Source organism: Aedes aegypti, chromosome 2, assembly GCF_002204515.2.
Source record: "Aedes aegypti strain LVP_AGWG chromosome 2, AaegL5.0 Primary Assembly, whole genome shotgun sequence".
NCBI lineage: Eukaryota > Metazoa > Arthropoda > Insecta > Diptera > Culicidae > Aedes > Aedes aegypti.
The window spans coordinates 398,145,721-398,167,525 of NC_035108.1; the positions used below are offsets into that span (position 1 = coordinate 398,145,721).

Consider the following 21,805-nt stretch of genomic DNA (forward strand, 5'->3'; position numbering starts at 1 on the left):
ACTAAATTCCATTGTTCGGGTGGAAGAGGGGGGGCTTAAATGCGAGAGAATGCAAACGGTGCGGAATTCGAATGATGGTGGAAAAAAGTAGGTATCTCCGGAAAAGGAAATTCGCTTATCAACAATGAGCTCATAAAACTGTTAGCTATGGTCTGCTCAAGTCGGAAACTTGACTTCACTTAACAGGTTTTGATATTTGTTCGTCTATCGAGCGCACGGCTGTTTATCGTGTTATTACCGGTGCCATTTTATACGCCTTGCCAGCCTGAAGTCGATATTTACCAAACCAATCTCGAAACAAGCTGAGAAGCGCGCCAACGTTCAACCAGTGAGTATAGGGCTGTGCGATATTATGTTAAATTCAGAAATGTCTTTAGCTGCTTTTAGGACAATTATTATGAATGAGATTGATTGTAATCAGACTTATTTTTTGTTGAGTTATGTTTAAATCGTGGATATTATGCAAAGTTAAAGTATAATTCAAGAGCTTTGCAGAATAGTAATTTATAATTCTCAATTCTTGCTTTGGATGGCAACACTGCTCGATAGTTATCAAAAGAGCAATAATAGGCAATAATTATATGAAAACCGTAATTCTTTTTAAATTCCTTCTAAGAATAATTGATGTTCAGGAGTTCAAAACACCTGCAAAAGGGAAAGGAGTTGTTTCTACTATTCACAGTAGACACTCCGTGAATATCGCACAACCCGTACCAGCAAGCTAGAGCTTTGCTTCAGATTGGCTTTCATCATCTCTTTCAGCTAGCTCGTTAACTTTCCGGTCTCCGATTTCCGCCCCTCATCGAAAGCATTTCCTTCCCCCATTGCCCGATAACTTGGTTATGCTACTTAACACTTTCTCTCGAGGCGACGGCAGAACACACGCTGGCTGACCGACGACCATCGCATGCGCTCACCGAGAAACAACGTGACGTGAGTCCTTTGCCGGAAATACAGTGGTCTAGATTTTGAAAATCATGGCAAAAAGCAGTTTGGATCCTGATTTAGCATTGAAGACCCTTTTCTACGTCATCAATTTATGGTTTCCATAGAGCCAAATTTTAACAAAATTTGGTTTCCAGGAGTATTAAGATTATTTCATTTTTAGATTCAACGTTGAAAAATTGACTTGAAGTCCAAGTTTTCCAATCATTTTTGAGTTTTGGAACTATTTCATAGAATACATGAAAAATTTGAAAAAAAAAGGATTTACGTCTTGTCAATGGTAACAATTGTTTTGATGTAAATATTAAGGTCTTTTTATATTATCTAAAGTGTTCTAAATTTTGTGATCTTGTAGATGAAAGTATGGCTTCGGTTTTCAACTTAAAACTATGCTTGGAAATTAAGCTTTTGGCAACATTTTTCAAAACTCTCCCTCTGTGCGACAGGACGGTGGCATCGCTTTTTATTGCAAACCCCTTCGCCTTGCATCGAACACGGCGATGGCGACGACGACGACGTCGGAACCTATAAATAGGATATTTTATTGGACCGGTGTTAACGGCGAACGTGGCATTTTCTCTATCATGTTGTTTAGTTTTACTATCGAAAGGACAATTTCTTTTCGTCGTTTGCTTATATTTTATTTCGTTCACTGGTTGTCGGGCCTTTCTTTTCTACCCTGCATAAACGACAAACTGGGCTCTCGAGCCCGGGGTTGTTGGTTGCTAATTTTTACGGTAATCAAATTGGCATTTACGACGGCGGTGGAAAGAGCGTGGGTAAATGTGTTCTCGGTGTAATATCGTTTCGGATGGTTGGCGGTAGCGTGCCTTGTATTACTAGTTGTTGATATCGACAATTTTGTTAAAAGGTTATTATAATAAATCTTCGAGCTGTTTAGTAGAATACCTATAAGTAGATGGAAAAACCGAATTCAGTACTATACCATTTAATTCCACTAAAGTTTGTATCCTTTGACAGATACGCGTATTTCGACCTCAACTGTAAGGCCGTCTTCAGTGTCGTGTCAGTCGAGTCTAGTACACGATACTGAAGACGGCCTTACAGTTGAGGTCGAAATACGCGTATCTGTCAAAGGATACAAACTCTAGTGGAATTAAATGGTATAGTACTAAATTCGGCTTTTTCATCTACTTAAAAGGTTATTGCAGAATTATAAACATGAATGAGGGATATTCTTGCTCGAGTTTTCGATGAATGGCGCAATTAAGTGCACTAGGCACCACAGAAAAATAGAGATTTGCAACCAGGGTACAGATTTCACAAGATCCAATAAATTTGTAAGCTTCGCGGTTGACTGGAATACTGGGTCCAAGACTGCCACAGCATAGTCTTGCTGAATAGCTTCAAGTGTACAGCTACGGCTATTTGAGTCGTAAAATAAAAGATAAATCATCAGTGGAAGTCCACCTCTATAAAACGCTTTCAAAACCGATGGTTCTCTATGGACATGAATCAGGACATGAGCATATGTGTCATGAGGCCAGAGAGAAGAAAAAGAAAACTGGAAAAGTTTACAAGGCAAATAATGCAGCATTTTAACCTGAGAATAAAGTTGTACCATTAAGAGAAAAATGCAACGGTATCTACAGTGAACTGCCCCTATAAAGTTGGGAAGGGATCGAAATACGGAACACCCATTTTTTAATTTCGCATTATTTTACAAACAAACATAAAGAAATTTTGAAATATAGCAAAGTCATGCTAAAGGTGTCTTAGGCAAAGAAAGCTCTCAGTAAATAACTGTGGAAGTGCTCATAAGAACACTAAGCTGAGTAGCCAGCTGGGGACGTTAATGCCAAGAGGAAGACATGAAAAATTCAAATTTTAATGGGAAAATAATAAAATGTTAACATCTTTTCCTATATGAAGCTTTTCAAAGGTCAAAAATTTTCACAGTCATCAAAAGTTTAAAATTTTTACATCCTCAAATGGGTTGTAGGCCTTTATTTAATTATCCACATAATGATAGTATTCAGTTTAACGAAATGTATTTTTATAACATTATATTAGGAACTCAATTACATAAGATAATCCTAACATAACAGATTAGCAAATCTTATACTGAATTCTTAAAAGATGTCCAAGTAAATCCTTACAATACTTTGGGAAGATATCCTGGAACTGCGCTGAGTAGAATCTCTCCAGGAATTTCATGGGATTTTCTGGAAAATTCATGACGAGACTCATTGGGAAAACTTGGAAAAGGAATACAATGTGAATGACTTTATCTCATCTGGAACCTCAATTTTCAAATGACTTTCTCTTAACTGGGACGAAGATCAGGGATTCGTAAACTAGTTTGGAAAATAAAATGCATGACATTGATAAACGAGGAAATTATGTTTTTGAAACAAAATTTAGCGTTTTGAGTTGTTTGTAGGAAGCTTATCTGGAATATAATAATAAATAATGCATTTTTGAAATCCATGTTGATACTATAGCTTTTTTTTTCTTAAAAAAATGTCATACATTTTCAAATGAATGATTTAAGGTATTCAAACTCCTGTCGAAGAATTTCTATAGTGATTGAAAGATATCCAAATAAATCCTCAAAAAACTTTGAGTAGATTCCTGGAACTGCACTTAGAAGAATCTTTCGAGGATTTCATTGGGAAAACATGAAATAGGAATCTAATGTGAATGAATTTTTCTTAACTGGAACGTCAACCTTCAAACTAGATCTAGGGTTCGTATACTGAATTGGATATTCAATTTCATGATTTCAATGATGACTAGAAACGTAACTAAAGCCCTTCGGAAACAATACTGTTGGAATTCCGTCAATAGACATAACTCCAAAGGCGCTAGTGCAGCTGGTCTTGGAACACATTCCGAGGTTCCTCTCAACTCTCTTAAAGTAAATTGTCCGGTTCATGTATGCGTAGCCCGGCTGTTAAATCCATACAACATCCACGTCCCACCAAACAGCCGAGATTCCCACATGTTAGAAACACTTAACAGCATCAAAGGCAACATGGAACCATCCTATATCATCGGCGGAGACTTCAATGCTGCCCATGGAGCCTGGGACAGTGTCAAATCGTCGAGTAGAGGACTAAAACTCTTAAATTGGATCGTTGATAACAACATAGTTTCTCTCAGCGATGGTAAACCCACCTTCATTAGTTCCTCTCATGGAAGTATATCCAGTTTCGACTTAACAATTATTTCGAATAGCATCGCAAGTAGACGCTCCTGAACAATTGCCAAATAAACGCACGGAAGTGACCATTTTCCAATTCGAGTATTTAGGCTCCCCACAGAACAACATCATAGAAGATTGTTGTGCAAAAATGCAAATTGATCTATGTTAGAAAGCAGCTTACTCGACGTACTACAGCCGAATTAAGACATTCCCATCGACGCGCTAGAAAATCAATAGTCCTAGCAAAACAAGAATCCTGGACTAACTTCTGCAGTAGTTTCAATCCACGTACCCCATCCGATGTTCTGTGGAACAATTATAACAGGCTCAGTGATAAAAGAATAAATGGGGCTAAACAGCTCGTTATTGATGGAGCGTTCGTACAAGACCCTCCCGTAATTGCTGAACATATTGCCAACTAGTTCTAACAATGCTCTACAACTCCCGCTAACTCAGCTAGGGCAAGTAACGGAGAAACCATACTGATATCTTCCACTGAATCGAATTCAGAGGTAGACAAAAAGTTCTTATCAAACAAAATCTTACGAGCTAAAGGATATTCCACGGGTAAAGATAACATCGGATATCCGATGACACGTTCATTACCAATTTCCAGTAAATATGTTATGCTGAAATGTTTAAACCGAATTTGGGCTGAGGAAAAGTTTCCACAATAATGGAAAGAAGGGATAGAAGTTCCTGTTTCAAAACCAAGTGCCGCCCAAAATACCTTTACAATTATCGACCTATCACCCTCCTAAGTTACATAGGAAAAACCTATGAGCGTATGATAGATAATCAGATCACCTTCCTGGAAGAGCACAATATTCTTCATCCAAACCAACATGCTTTTCGATCTGGTCGAAGAACATCATCATATTTTTTTCCTATCTAAAAGAAATCCTTGAAAATGCCAAGAAATCGAATAAATACCTGGAATTCGCTTTGTTAGATATCAGGAAGGCCTACGACCAGACTTGGCAGTTCCTCAAGGTTCGCTTCTAGCTGAAACGCTGTTTTTGCTAGCAACCTTAGAATGTTCGAATTTTAGTTTATGTTGATGATATAGTTTTGATTACATCTTCCAAACCAATTTCAACAGTACGTCACCACTTGACAAATGCAGTTAGCGCGATTATGTGCCAGGTAAGTGAATTTTTCATTCTCGGCTACCAAATCTTGCCTCTTACATGAGTGTTAGAGAGCAAGTCACAGTGCCAGCAAAAGTTGTAGATGGTGAAGCTATTCCGAAGGTTAATGCCACCAGTTTCTTTGGAGTATGGAAGAATCGCAGAGCACAATTTTCCACGCATACCGCCAGAACTAAACAAGCACTGCGTAATAACGTTAACTTTATAAGAGCTTTATCGCCTGAGGCTAGCAGACCAACACTTTGGAAAATCTCCCATGCAGCGTGCATATTAAAGCTTATTTATGGAGAAGAATTTTTTGGAGACGGGATCACTGCGCAGTTACGACCAATTTACAACGAACAATTAAGAATCTCTGGGTGCTCTTCGAACCTCACCAACCATTAGTCTGGCCACAGAGGCAGGTGAACTCCCATTCAACCTACGTCCATGAAATTTTCATCGAATTCGAGTCGACTGGTCTATCAGAAGAGAGTTCAAGAAAGGATAAAATCCTGAAAATGGCTAGGATGTTAAAATTGAACCGCATGGACGCCTAGTACGCTACACACACAAAAATCTTCACAGACGGCTTGAAAACCTCTGACGAGTTTGGTGTTAGAGTAATACTACCAAATATTTTAGACATAAGAAGTCTGCCTCCTCAATGTAGCATTTTGCCAGCTGTAGGTGCAGGACTTTTTTCGAGGCTGCTTCTAGAATATCTACCGTTATATTGTAGGGTTCTGCCAGTTGCTTGTCCGCCATCAAAAGAGGAGAATCTACTCATCATTTCATCCAGGAATTCAAAAATCAGTCACATTCTTGCAACGCTGCAAACCAACAGTTGAGAAATGGACCGACAGAGAGAACCGATTAGAACCAAAAATTCCAATAAAACATTAGGGCAGGTCCTCCCCAGGATTAACCGGGCCCGTACAGAATTAGAAAAAAAGTTTCACATAATTCTTACGTGAAGAAAAATCTTCTGAAACAACTAACATGACTCTTTTTATTGACAACAAACAGTAATAAGGTTATTTTACTATGTACAACAATAGTAAGCAAACTTCGCTTGTCGTACACAGCCGCGCTGATGGCAGTTTTGACTTGTTGAATCGCGTAACAAATGAAAAATTAAACGCCCGGCTGTCTCTTGAATGGTTACCACTGAAACCAGTTCGTTGTTGTGCGTGAAGAGCGTGATTTCTTGACATCTTCGTTGCAAAGGCTATCGTGGTACGAAAAAGCGTCAATCTCATGAAAATTATGTTACCAAAATTTGTATTCGTATATTTTCTGAATAATGCAAACAATGCTGTTATAAATATTTTGGCATAAAGCAGCATATTCACTGCATTATGATTTCCCATATTTTTAAAGGATGCCCTGCTCGAGGTGTCCGGAGATGATGATTTCCATTTTATCAATTTATTGAAGGAATCCATCCATACAAATTAATAAGGGATTTTTTCAGATGGATAGCAAAAATTTGGAGTGAAATAGTTGAACAAAATTGATCACAGTTTAAAATTACAACAATAATACATTACCTTGGTTTTGCTTCAATGTTTCAAAATTATTTTATTGAATTAACTTATTTCTTTAATGAAAAACAATATTTTTCCAAGTAGAACACACCCAAGAGATTTGTAGCAAAGTTTTTGAAGGCACCCTTCGTTTTTCCTTGGAAAATTTGGTATAATCATATATCGAAGCGTGAATTTAGAACTTGTATTATAAATCTCTTGGAAACTAGTCTAATAATATTGTCACATTTGTTCATATGATCAACAAAACAAATTTGACTAAACTTTTCAAAAGTTAGAAGTTTTCCTTCACAATTTCTCCAAAAAAAATCTTATACAACGATGGGACCTAAATACAGCTTTTCGATAAACTGTGAACGGTTCGTCGCTGAAAGTGTCGGCATGAACTCTTCTTCTTCTTGGCATTAACGTCCCCACTGGAACAGAGCCGGCTACTCAGCTTAGTGTTCTTATGAGCACTTCCACAGTTATTAACTGAGAGCTTTCTTTGCCTAAGTTGCCATTTTCGCATTCGTATATCATGTGGCAGGTACGATGATACTCTATGTCCAGGGAAGTCAAAGAAATTTCCATTACGAGAAGATCCTGGACCGACCGGGAATTGAACCCAGACACCTTCAGCATGGCTTTGCTTTGTAGCCGCGGACTCTAACCCCTCGGCTAAGGAAGGCCCCAACTCTTAATCATAAATTATCTATGTTTTGCATACTTTTTTTTTTCAAAACACCTTTTAACTTTATTTTTGTAATTAAGAAAGGACTTTGAATGGTTCCACACTATAAGTGTAGACTCGCAAAACGTTCACCTTTTTCAACAAACTTTGAACGGTTTCGCCACTGTAAGTGTCCTCATAAGAGTGTTATGTCCAGCCAATCGCGCTTTTTTTTCTTAAGAGTGAAATATGATAACACATGCTTTCGTCCTGATAGCTATAGGAATATTGCGTTTAGCTATTTGTTCAACAAACTTTGAACGGTTCGTTACTTCAAGTTTCGACATTTTTTTCTTCTACATGAAATTTGTTCATATCAATTGAATACATTAACGGCCAATCACGGAATAGCAACCATTGATATGTGTAGTCAGGCTAAGCTAAGCTTAGCTACAATTCCTCCAAAAAAATCTTTTACAGAGATATTTTTCTGAAAGCTTTACTAGATATTTCACTGTCAATCCCTGAAAATAGTTTTCATGAACAAAAATATTACAAATTCAAGTCTTTCAGAAACATTCCCAACATATATCACAAATGAAGTCAGATATTCTTCAATGATTTTTGTTTTCTGGAAAGTCTGCCTTAAATCTCCAGATTATACAAGAATTATCTACGAAAAATGTCGTCTGCCTTCGAATCTTCAGCAAATATTTTGTGGAAAAACAAGAATTTTTTTTATGAGATCGGAATAGCGAGAAAGATATTTGTAGAAATGAATTCAGCAAAATATTTGGGTAGGGGAAGGGATTTATTAAGATATTTATATAGAAGTTTATAAGGATCTTCGTTATGATATTTCTTCATAAATAATTTCATATAGAATCCGGGGAAATCCGAAAGTTTAGAAAAGAATTTTGCTAGATTACAAGGATAATTTTCAAAGAAGGGCTTGATAGAACTTCTCGATAAAAATGTTTGTTTTATTGGAGAGCTTTTCATCATATTGTAATAATTCACTTCTAGAGAAAAGATTTGTAATCACTTATAATTTGCTGTCCATCTGCTGTTTCTATTGTTTCTCCATTTTTTGCATGACGCTTTGTTGAGGAAATTTCTTTGCATACTCCCAAATGCAACACTTTAAAGAATCTTGTAGTAATCTAATAATCTTGTTTTGTAGAAAGTTCTACAATATCAGCTGTTCGTAAGGAATTTCGTTTAAAAAGTTCAGAAATTCTATGAAAAATTTTTCAATTTTCCAAATTAAATAAATATCTTAAATTCAATTTAAGCTAAAATTGTCTACCAAGTTTTTTCAGAAGTTCTTCTAAAACTTATTTTTGTATCTGTCACTCATGAAATCTGATATAGAATGGATATGAAGTGATTTGTAGAGTTATTTGTAAAGATATTCCTAGAAGAATTATTGAGGTATTCCTGGAGTGGTTTTTGAACCAACGATGAAGAGTGAGAATGTGAGAACCATGAAGAGAAAAAATGTGTTAAGTCCTAAAACCTTAAACAATAGCTGATGGCATTTGGGTAGAGAAAGTGATCTATTAGTTGTTAATGTTCCTATAGCTGTGGTAGATTTAATGAATTGAATTAACTGCAGATCCGACACCGCCGATCGATGTATTGGCTCATTGATGCACGAAATAGCTGAAAACATTGTTCAAATTGCTTCAAAATTGATAAAACAGCACCAAAACTACTTAAACTTTTCTCACTTGTGCCAATAGTTGCGGTAAATTGTTCCTTAGGCTGCCCTAATTTTTTAAAAAATGCGAAATGTTATAAGCTCGTCATTGTTAATGTTAATGTCAATGCGAAATGTTATTAGTTCTTCATTGTAAAGTGCTCGTTTTGGTAAGAAAACCAGGTAAAAAATTGAAGTCCGTGCGTGGACGCTAAGTGGATCTTCATCGGCCCTGAAGGTATTAAGGCGTAGATGACCCCGTGCGCAAAATTGAGCTTGCTGCTCTAGTACACACAGCATGAGTACGCACATGCGCTAGTGTCTATGCAAGAAAAATCTCTAAAAGGTAACGCGAAAAATATTTGTATGGGGAAATGCATCAAACGAATCATTTTTCAACATTGGGAACTCTTTTTCAAAAAATATTTGGTACCAGATGATAACTATCACGATTACCAAATATTTTTTTCGATTGATGCTTTAACCTTTCGGTCGTCGCGCGAATTTTTGTAACGCGAGTAGTCGTGCGTTGTACTTTGTACAACACCCTTGGTGTTGCGAATATCCCAGAAGTCTGACCACTTTGAAAGATGACGTCTTCGGCAAAATTGTTCAGTAGCTTAAGGGCTATTATTATTATAGCCAAGAAATTCGGGATTTTGCCACTAGACGGCGCTAGTGAGCATAAAATATTTGTTTCGCAAATATCTCAGGGACCTGATCACTTAGAAAGATGGTGTCTTCGGCAGAGTTGTTCAGTAGCTCAAATTATTTCTTTGTTTAATCCTTAAAGTTCGAGATTTTGCAAAATAATGCTAGTCCCTGAGCTTCTGAACAACTTTGCCGAAGGTGCCTGTCTAAAAAGTCGAGATCCTGCAGTATTCGCAAAACAAAAAAAATCATGCTCACTAGCGCCGCCTGGTGACAAAATATCCTATTTCTTGGCTTAAATAATGATAGCACTTGAGCTACTGAACTACTTTGCCGAAGACACTATCTTTCTAAGTGGTCAGGCTCCCGGGATATCTGCGAACCAAAGTTTCATGCTCACTAGCGCCGCCTAGTGGCACAATTTTGAATCAACTTGCTCGAAAAATGATAGTCCTTTACTTACTAAACAACTTTGCCGAAGACGACAAAAAAAAAATGGTCAGGATCCTGAAATATTTACAAAACAAAAGTAACACTTCCATGCCCACTAGTGCCACTTAGCAGTCAAATTCCGAATTAAATGAGGTACCATCAGGTAGCGCTTCACCTCCAGAACAACTTTACTAAAGACCCCAAGTTTCTATATTATCTGGATTTTAAGATATGACGATTTCAAACTGTGGTGTTCTCAAAGCGTACATAGTGCGTTCATTATTATGCGACTTCCATGTACATATTTTTGATTTTATTGTATTATGAAGGGCCATACTGTTAATAAAAACTTTCGAGTATTGTTCTTAAGAAGATTCATACATTTTGGTTTGGTGTCGATAGATATCTTTGTTGCAAAATGACAGCATATAAATCACAACTGTTGTACAAAGTACAACAGCGCGACAGCCCGAAGGTTAATTTACGAGAAATTGAAGTTAGTTGCCTTTCCCCATACAAAATAAAACACGAAAAAACTTCTGCTGATCAACTGTGGAATCTCTTGTAGGAAATCAGGAAGAACACATGGGAGAATCATTGATTGTTTTTTGTAGAAAGTCATGGATAATTTTTCAAGCAATCGTTGAAGAATTTTCGAAAGAGATTTTCTGAAACATTTGTTAAATGAATCTGAAGAAAAACTTCATGAAGAACCTCATAGGAAAAATTGGAAAAACTGCTGGTGAACTCTCTAAGGAATTTGGGGAAATAATCCTTGGTGATCGTGAAGACAATTTTGGTGAGGATCCTAGAATTTATTGTACATATTTTGTGGATAATCTTCAGTTATTAATAAACAACTGGATGACACTGAAAAACTCAAATTTCTTATTTATTCTATATAATTAAAAATGGAGTGGTGTTTGTATGTCACGCAATGGCTTGAAAACGAATGAACGGATTGACGTAAGTTTTCCACTGTTGCACTCGATAAGGGATGGGATGTGATCGTGCGGGGAAAAAGTTTGGGAAAGTCTTCGGAATAATCGGGGTAACGGAAAAAGACCTATGAGGGGATATTCCTCGTAAGTTATTTGGGAAAAATATTGGCGATATTTTTTAGTACAGTGGGATTCCGTTTTCGGCAACAAAGTTGAAATTTTCAGTTGCCAAAAAAGGAACCCTTATTTAAAATTTTATTTTTCAACTACTGGTTTTGAAAACATCATTAGATTGTTATAACATCATCCTTATAGAACTATATGGCTTAAAGACTTCTGAACGGTTCACTTCGAAGCAGTTTTCCGTAATATTGTACTATGCTATGGATCTATAGCGCCGAAATGTTAATTGTGGCAAACGTTCTACATCCATGCTTTTTGAACCTCAACGTCTTTAATAATTTTTAGAAGCTTTATGTACACTATTTGTATGAGTTGGCCATGTAAAATTAACAATCGCAAAAGCGGTTTTTATACAAGAACTGAACATTTTCCTAAAACTGTGTAAGAATACGAAAAAAATTAAATGTGTTACTGTATTCATACAAAGACGTTTTTAAGTACAAATCAAAAGTTCTGGGTATTGAAAAACATCAAAAATCAGTTCAACTTTAGGCTTTAGCGTAAAATTTTATAAAATTCTGTAAGTTTAGAATACCTTCCTGATAATTGTTTCTGATAAAGTAAAGCATTTCATAATGAATGATTGACTGCAGTCAAAAGACCAAACATAAACAACTACATCTATTGATCCATAAATGCGTCTCGTAATTTTGTAGAATACACATACAACTTGTATTATTTGTACTTGAAGTGAGTTTTTATTTAGCTAAACATAAAAACATATAAAACATATATTTACATATATCCATGTTATGAAACCTCAAGAACCTGATAGGAATCTTCAGGTGCTCGTAAGTAATCTACAGGAAAACTTTAAGGTTCCGAAGCATCTTGCTAAGAATATTGCTGCTATATTGCCGAAAATTATCAAGTCTCCAAAGAAAATTTTCAAATGTTTTTTATTCTTAGGTTACCACTAGCACTCCTCAAATTCCTCTGGAAACCTTTTCAAAATCTACAAGATTGCACCAGAAATACTCAAAATATCACCACAAATTCACATTTTCCCACTAGGAATTACCAGGATGCCCTAGAAATCTTAAGAGTTTATTAGGAATCACCGAATTTCGGACTTAATCCCCAATAACCAACTAATAACTAATAAATCAGGATCCCACAAAAAACCCAAGTGTCCGCTAGGAATCTGCAGGCATTCCCAAGAATCCGTAAAAACTTTTGAGAAGTCCCTTAAGGACTAAGAATCTCCTAAGGATTCTCCAGGCTTCAGTTAGGAAACTCATAGTCCCAGCTCGCAAGGAACATTTTGTTTATGTTGAGACCCGTACCCTTGATTACAAATCTTGTACCGAACTCGTCTCTTAAAAATCTAACGTTTTAAAGAATTTCCAACAAAGAGGGAACGTAGCTCTAATTAGTTGTCGCAGAAATATTAATATACACACAAATACCACAAACAAAAAGTTAAAATACTCTTAATCGTTTTTATCGCACGCTTCAATTATTGAGAATAAGTTGTAGTTTGGACTGTGTTCGCATTTGCGCCGGTATTGAATGGAACATTGGAATTTTTAAAAATTAATATGCAATATAGTAAAATCTTCACTTTTTTATGGATTATATGTTGCCACTTCTGCAATTCACTAGAATTTAGAAATTTATTCTATGAAATTCCTTAAAAGTTATGATGCACGACATATTGTTGTACAGTTAACTCTCCCTTACTTGATATTGAAGGGACCATCGAGTTAGGGAGGTATCGAGTTACAGAACACAAAACCAGAGCAACTGCGATCAAAGGGACCATCGAGGTAGCCATGAAAACCAACTTTTACTATGGTTCTCTAACTTCATATCGAGATACGGAATATCGAGTAAGGGAGAGTTAACTGTAGTTTCATTTATTACTGCGGTGTGTTTTTCATGCGCAATGTATGTAACTCCACATTAATAACAGTGAACTAAAAAGGTAACTTTTAGTTTCCTAATGTGCTTGTGCTCTGTTCAAACAAGCTGTTCCAAAACTGGAGAGAAGTGATTTTTAGTGTACCACCTACTGGCAGACCCAAAAGTAGGCTGGACACTTAATAGGAATACCTAAGAGATTGATCTCTAGTTGAGATTGTGGTGAAACGTTGTGAATGCATGACAAATGACCATCCTGAAGTAAATAAGCGCGTACGGGAGCCCTTAGTAGCTAATAAGATTTGGGGGAATATCAACGAAAATGAAGATCTGGAATGTAATCGGTGTGTAGTTGACCTGCCATTCAGATAAATAAAGCAACAGATACGATAATATTTACAAAAAATACAAATTTTAATGGTATTCAAAAATGTTGCCAAAAATGGAATCCCACTGTACTTTATATTTTTCCTTTATATTTTTCATAGTGAAAACTGAAATCACTGATGGGCAGCGACATGAGGCTCTCAAACTAAATAATAAAATCAATACAAATATATGCTAACAAGACTTCATATAGGGCACACGAAAATAATCAAACAGCATTTGTTAGACAACACATTTTCACCAATTCGCGATGTCTGTAATACTGATCTTACGGATCAATGATTTCCACAAACGATTCTATCGAGGTCTTCATAGAGATGTCTCCACTCTATTTTTTTTTTTATTTCACTACTCGAATCACTATGAACATGCATTGCATTGTGCGATGCATTTTTTTTTTAAACAAGAAAATTTACATAAAAATATGTTCACTGTATTTTATTCTACAACCAAAACACAGTGAACACATTTTAAACAAAAAAAATACGGTTTGGAACAGAAAAATTGCTTTTGATGTTTCGATGATGACTGTGATTTAGATGACGGATTTTTGAACATTAAGTACAAGCAAGATGACAGGTCAATAGTTGAACCCAACCCAACTTCAACAAGCATTAGTGATAGCTATGTAGAAAATCTTTTCCTCGTTTTTTTGCAGCCAAATAAATTCAATGACAAGGTGATAGAGAAAATGATAGCTAAAAGTGATTCCTATCATATCGGTTTGAAATTTGAGTTACGTTCACTCTAGCGTGTCCAATATGGTGGTTTCTAGATTCTACGAACAGGTTCAGGTTGTCATATTTGTAGAATATCGTCGTGTTACCAATATGAATCAAGTTTTTAATATCAGCGACACCCCACGACAAATTTGTTGCTCGCAGAATCACTACCACACGACCACACCAAAGTTTCATGTACTAGTGAGGAACATAGGGCGCGGGGAAACGTATGGACTAGAAATTAGTTTTCCAACATTCACCATCTGGCTGACTCGTATTTTTCGCTCTACCGTATCTTTGTGGCCACGGCATATCGATGTGAAATCGTACGTGTGCGAGGTGCCGCCAACTCAACAGTTCAAAATTCCTACATGGGACCACGTTTATAGCCCAGCCCGGAATGGCTCTTTTCACCCACACATCATTTCGCTTCCTGGCACTGGAGATCGGTTCTCGGTGGAGGAAATAATGTTTCAATTTTATAAATGCTGAAATATGAGCAATAGCAAACAGAAGTTTGGCTTTTTCTTCGATCCGGAAAAAAAATGTATGCTCGTTCGAGAGTGGGACTGCGCAGTACTTGCTCCAAAGAGGTGGATTTTAATAAATCTAGGAGCGCTTGTGCAAATGAAACAGAATTTCAGTTGTTGAATGAAAATATTTTTTCTTACCTTAGACGTTTCAACTTTCCTCTGTGTATCTTATTTTTAAAACAGGAAAATCTTAACCATTATGCATCTTTAATTGGGTCTTTTATAAAGTTTATATTATTACATTCTCGAGATCATAATTGATTGAAAACGATATGGGAGTGTAACACAAGAAAATTATTTTTTTCAAATTTGGACCCATAGGTGGTGCTACAGTGGCCTCCCCTAAATTCAGATTCGTATTTACGCCTGTGGTAGACACGGACCAATAAAAAAATAGGTATTCGAAACTAGAAAAGTTAACGTACCTACCCGTAAATCTAGAAGCAAAACTGTAGGAATAAGTGGTTCGGGCTGAAGCGATTCGCGTTTTTACCGGTCGGTGATGAAACCATTTTTGATGTGCAATGTACATCCGGTTTTACGAGGCCACATTCTGCACTGAACCAGCCGGCAGTGGAACAGAACTTGGGTACCGCGGTGGACGACTGGTGGAAGGTTGCTCATATCAAAATTGGCGTATGTGTTTGGGTGAGCGGGATGGTTGGTGCAAGTGGAGCAGTGGTATACAATTTCCCAGATTCCGGAACGGTTGGATGGATTAATATTACGGAATAGCATGATATATGTGGAATGATATTCTTGTACTTGGGAGCCATCCAGAGCGAAAAGCAGGCAGTAGTCAGCAAACTTATTTCATATGGGATGCACATTTGGATGTACATGTTCGCACAGTCGTTCGTGTGTCCCAAGCTAAAAATGCTCGCCTCGAAAGCATACTTCTGCCACCCACCGCCACCCAGGCAGGCAGCATGAAGTTATGGGAAAACAATCTGTTCGTACAGGAAAACTCTCGCCGTATGTGCCCTGTCCCATACCGTCGTTGCTCAGCTTCTTCCGAGGCGAGATGCAGCAGCTAGTTGGGCAGCAGCCTAACGGATGGACGGTGTCGACGAGGACGACAGCGCAGCAAGATGGATTACACCATGAAAATTAGATACGGGATGTAGTCAGGAATTTAATAAAACTCCTACAGCTCTTTCTCAACGTCCGCGCCGCTATTTGTGCAGAGGAATATAGAAATTCAAACCAAATTGCTCATACCGCCCCATCAAGCCCATCAAGACTGACATCGCGAGCTAAATGATTCTGACATTTGATATGGAAGACCGTTATCCAAATGACGGACGGTATTTTGATGAATGTGGTATGAGTAGGAATTTTTATGAATTTCAGAATACGCTTCAATCCTGATGTTCGTTCAACTAAATATTCTGACCTGTAAAGTAAAACAAATTATATAAAAAAAACATTCAAAACATTAATCTCTTATTGTTATGTTTATGAAATCATCAAAAAATACATTTTTGGTCACAAAACTAAATTTTAGAAAAATAACTTATTATCTCAGATTTATTCCCGAAACGAAGGGGTAATCGAGATAGCTTGCATAGCTAGTTTGATTAAACAATCTAGCGAAGTTGACATACACTCGGGGTACAATTGTTGTGCTAGTAGGTTATATAAGCCTTGAAAACATTCCATTATTAATGAACCATATTGCTCCTTGCATATTTACCCCAATGACTTTCCCCTTTGTTTTTGAATAACAAGCTACATAAAACGGACTGCAAGAGCGGATTTTTCAAAACAGCTCGTTGCTCCGAAGCCAATGAACTCTCCCGTTCGGTCTTTCAGATGCATATTCCCTTGTCGTCGTTACCATCTCAACCAATTATGTGTGCATCAGATAGATAGTGCTGAAAGGATGGGTTCGGAACAAAACACAAAGAATGTGATCCTTTGTCCGTGTTACGTCGATGGAGCTGCATTTTTTCCACCGTAAAAAAACAAACCTGATGGGAAATGTTGTGTAATGGGTTGTAATAAAAACTTTCACAAGTGCCACTTTCCATTCGTAATGGATTCTGTCTTCATACAAATACCGTGACCCAAACGAATGAACAGAATCAAAAACAATTTCCCATTGTCGTTCCGGAATGTTCAAACTCGATAACGAACTGGCGGAGCAATGCTCGTCACCCGCCTCGCTTTCACCTTCCGAGTACACTGCAACCTCCATTTACGTTATTTCAGTTACGAAATATTATTTGTGACCACGCTTCATATTGTTACGGATATTAGGGATGACCTCCCTGCACCAACCGGTGAATAGATGAATTGAGGGACAAAAGATTATTGTAGCTATATGTATGGATTGGTTGAAGATGAATAAAGAATTCAAGTGGATCATCATACAAAAACAGTCGTCGTAATTCCATATTTTTATCCGAGTATCATCGGGTATCGTTAGCTTGAAAGTATGCGAGAAGAAAGTTAATCCGGAAAGCCTTCGACTGGCCAGAAATTCGACGGAAATCGTCACAATATATAAAACAAATATTTGCGTAAGAATTACGTGTGAATTTGTAACATTACCAACGGAGCCTCTTATAGCTTAGACCCAAGACCCTTCGTGAAAATTTGAGTCATGTCATCTTGAACTAATGAATTACCTAGAATATAGGTTTTCAAAGTCCCAGTTCGTGTTTAGTTTCTGATGAGAACAGACGTATTCCGAGTGCTATCAGTCTAAATAGTGTGCTGAAGTTGGTTTTGTGCCATTGTTTCGATTTTCAAAAGGAGTTCTCGTATCAATAGGACATAAGGGAAGCTAAAATGGCTGGACTCAAGGTCAATTATTTGTGACTACGGTTCGAACGTGGAAGTGCGGAGCCGGCTGATGCCGACATCTTTGCGTTTATGCGAGACAAAATGAAACTACGATCGAGTGATTTACTGTCTATGTACAAAGAAAAATATACGATGTCGGTAATTATTAAGTTTAAGACGGAGGAGGACATGGTGAAATCGTTAGAAAGGCTTCCTGGAACCATGGATTTTGTGATCGACAAATATCGGAGCTGCAAGGTAACATTGTCTGCTGCCAATTCAGTGGTTCGGTATGTCAGGCTGTTTAACCTGCCACCGGAAGTTGAGGACAAGGAAATTTGGACTGTCATGTCGAGGTTTGGGAACATCCAGCGTTTGGTCCGCGAAACATACGGAGCTGAAACGGGCTATCCAATTTGGAATTCAGTTCGAGGGTGTTACATAGAACTCAAGGAAGGCGAGGAAATACCTGCAACTGTCAACGTTCGGAACATGCGCGCTCGCGTGTATTATGAAGGTCTGGTGAATAAATGTTACCAATGCGGATTGTCCGCAACGGAGAACGGTTAATGAGCGTTTGAGATCAGATAAATCCGACTCATACAGCGGTGCTTTGAAGGGGCTGTGGAATAAACCCAAAACTGTGTTGGGCCCGAGTGACCAAGACAAAGGAATCGAGCGAAAAATGACGAAATTGAATGCTTTGGTCGCTGCCAGTTCAGTTGCAAGTAAGAACACTGAGTCAAAGGAGAAGGATGCGGAGGCCTGCGGTTTGGAGGAACGATACCGTGAGCTGGGCCATCGGACGGAGAAAACAGAGATAGCAAATGCTGCAGCAAAAGTAACAACGGAGCAAGGAACCCACACCGATATAATGGAGGCGGATGGTGTTCCGCATACAACGGGATCGAGTAGTATCGAGGTGCCGCACACCTCGACAGCGTGTGATAATGCAACACAATCGATGGAGGCGGAAGGTTGCTCGTTGAAGCGAAGCAGGGATGGTGTAGGGTCAAATGGTCCAAAATGCCACTTTAAGGATTTGTGTCGTTTTCTCTTAATGAGATCCACATTTTAACGCCATTCGAAGTCCTAAGAGTAACTTTACAATATTTCCTAGCTACCAACATGAAAACATTTCCCAAATTTGCATTTTTTAACGGGTTTAAATCGTGTAGAAAAGTTGGTTGAAAAATGGGGGTGGTTCAAAATGACCAAATGGATGGGGTAAAATGCCATTTAGTATGGAGAATTAGTAGTTAGCAACCATGTTTCTCCATGAGTTTGCTCTGTGGAATGGAAACGCTTATTCTTTAATGAAATCATCGGAAAACCTTAATGTTTAGGCATAAAAGGGAAAAATGTTGAATTTCACCGGAAAATTAAGGAGAAATCTATGAGTTTATGTCCAAGGGTTGCGGCGGCAACTCTTGGGTAAACATATTTTAACATCGTTTGGCAAAGAATATAAATTGAAACGTGCTAGGAATGATTTAATGAGGTGGGCCATTTTACCCCATCAGTGCGTCTTGGACCATGTTCCCCTACAACAAAGCGTAGAGACCGACGATAGTTCGTTGTCGGACACATCGAATGCTGAAAAAGCGGCAGACGTAAAGAGTTCCACTATCAGTGGATGGCAGAAGGTGACGACGAGATCACGGAATAAGCAAATCAAGCTAAGTGAAAGAGAGGGATGAAGTAAATCGGTAGTAAGCGACCGGTAGGGTGAATTAGGCAACCGTGAGTATTCAATTTAGGTTTTTTTAATTGTTTTAGTGAGGATATCACGCTTTAGGGGTCATGCTCAAATTACGTCACGCTCCAAGGGGAGGGAGGGGGTCAAGCCAAGCGTGACAAGCCTTACAAAAATTTTGAAGGGCTCATACAAAAAGTGTGACAAAGGGGGGGAAGGGGGTCGAAAAAGTTGAAATTTAGCGTGACATAATTTGTGTACCATCCCTTACTATGAATTATGCATTTAAGGTAGGATTTGTAAATCTTAATAGTTCATCGAGTACTATCAACAAAAGCTTATTAAGAGACTTCGTTGTAAATAATGATATAGACATTCTATTTTTGCAGGAAGTATGCTATGCCAACTTTTCTTTTATTCGATCTCATTCTCCTTTAGTAAATATTGGTGAGAATGGCTCAGGAACCGCCATATTGATTCGTAGATCGTTTGAGTTTTGTCAACCCTTAATGAATACAAACGGGAGAATATTTTCTGTCGTTGTAAATGGTGTAAATTACGTTAATATCTATGCATTTTCGGGGAGCAATAGAAAAAACGATAGAGATCAGTTATTTTCTAACAATTTAGCCGTTCATCTTGGCAAAGGTGGGAAAAAGGTCGATGTGATTGGTGGTGATTTCAATTGCATTTTGAACAACAGTGACTCCAACAGCTCAGTTAAAAACTTTAGCACAGGGCTAAAGCAATTGGTTGAAATGTTTCGTTTAAAAGATGTTGCAATGGAGCTTAAAAAGAACAGCTTTACCTTCATAAGAAACGGCAGCTCATCACGATTAGATCGTTTTTATACCACTACTAATTTTTTACAGAAAATTAATGATTTCGTGACTGTCCCTGTGGCTTTCTCTGATCATTTTAGAATTTTAATGACTGTTTATGGATCTGTTGCAGATGTGGCTCCAATAGGACGAGGTTATTGGAAAGTTAATAGTTCAGTAGCAAAAGACGATTCCATCTGTACTCGTTTGGTTGAGGAATATGAAGGATGGAAGTTGCGTCACGTATATTTAGCTGATAGGAGTAGGTGGTGGAATGATGTTGCGAAACATAAGATGAAACAGTTTTTCAAACGGGAAAGCTTTTTGTTGAACACAAGAATTTCTAGTGAAAAAAAATATTTTCATGGGAAAATGCTGGAGTGGATGGATAAGCAAAACACTGGACAACAAACTTTTTTGGATATAAAGATGATCAAATCGCGTTTGATTGAAATAGAAAATCAGCGATTGACTCATTTAGGAAGCAATATTGATGATTTCAATTTGATGCAAGGTGAAATGATTAACATTTTCCAAGTTGCAGCTCAAATCAAACGACTGGAAAGTAGCGGAAATTTCAAAATTCGCAATGGAGACATTGTGATAACAGATCCTGTGGAACTAAGAAGGCTTGCTTTTGAACATTTTTCGAATACCTTCCAACCAGATGAACCAGAAACAGTTTCATCCACAAGTGATGATCCTTTGAACTACATTACGAAATTTTTATCAAATGACGACAGAGAAGATTTAACAAAGCTGATTGCCGAAGAAGAGCTAAAGTCGGTGCTAAACCGGTGCACTAAAAAGAAGTCACCTGGACCTGACGGACTTACCTACGAAGTATATCTTAAAAATTTTGATTGCTACAAAAATGATTTAGTTCAAATTTTCAATTCTTATCCCAAAGGCAATTGTAGAAAAGCAAGTTTTGATGATTTCAGACCAATAAGTTTACTAAATTGTGATTACAAACTTTTCATGAAGCTACTTGCTGAACGTGTAATGAAGTTTCTAGATAAACTGCTTGGCCCAGGACAAACAGCATGTATCCCAAATATGTCTTGTGGAGATAACTTAAAAGATATTAGAAGATTAGTGACAAGATCATGTGAAACTAAGCGGTTTAAAGGCTGTGTTGTCAGTTTGGATTTAAACAAAGCATTTGACAGAGTGAACTACATATGAGTTTTTATGGAAAGTGTTGCAGAAGTTCAATTTTCCCGACACTTTTGTACATTGTTTGAAACACATATAGGGAAGTGCATCATCTCGAATTTTAATTAATGGATTTCTTTCTCAAGAAATAAAAATTAATTGCTCCATCCGACAAGGGTGCCCAATGAGTATGGTGCTCTTTGTTTTATATATAGAGCCCTTGATAAGACAAATTGCTGATAGCATTCCAAGTGTGCTTGTCTATGACAAGTTCATAAATGTAATTGCTTACGCTGACGATCTAGTAGTTTTTATTAAAAATGATTTAGAATTCGATTGTTTGCTATCTATACTTAGCACTTACGGATTAGTTGCACAAATCCGATTAAATTACCTAAAATCCAGTTTTTTAAGGCTTAACAATGCTAACATAGGTCCACAGATAATAAAAGAAGTTTATAGTATTAAAATCTTGGGAGT

The 21,805-nt window shown here is 37.4% G+C and overlaps 1 protein-coding gene across 1 annotated transcript in view; it reads left to right on the top strand.

Annotated features, from left to right (window-relative positions):
- The window catches only part of LOC5568626 (transmembrane and TPR repeat-containing protein CG4341), a 157,498-nt gene that overhangs the window by 80,046 nt on the left and 55,647 nt on the right, over window positions 1-21,805 (top strand). The gene's annotated exons all lie outside the window — the stretch shown is intronic.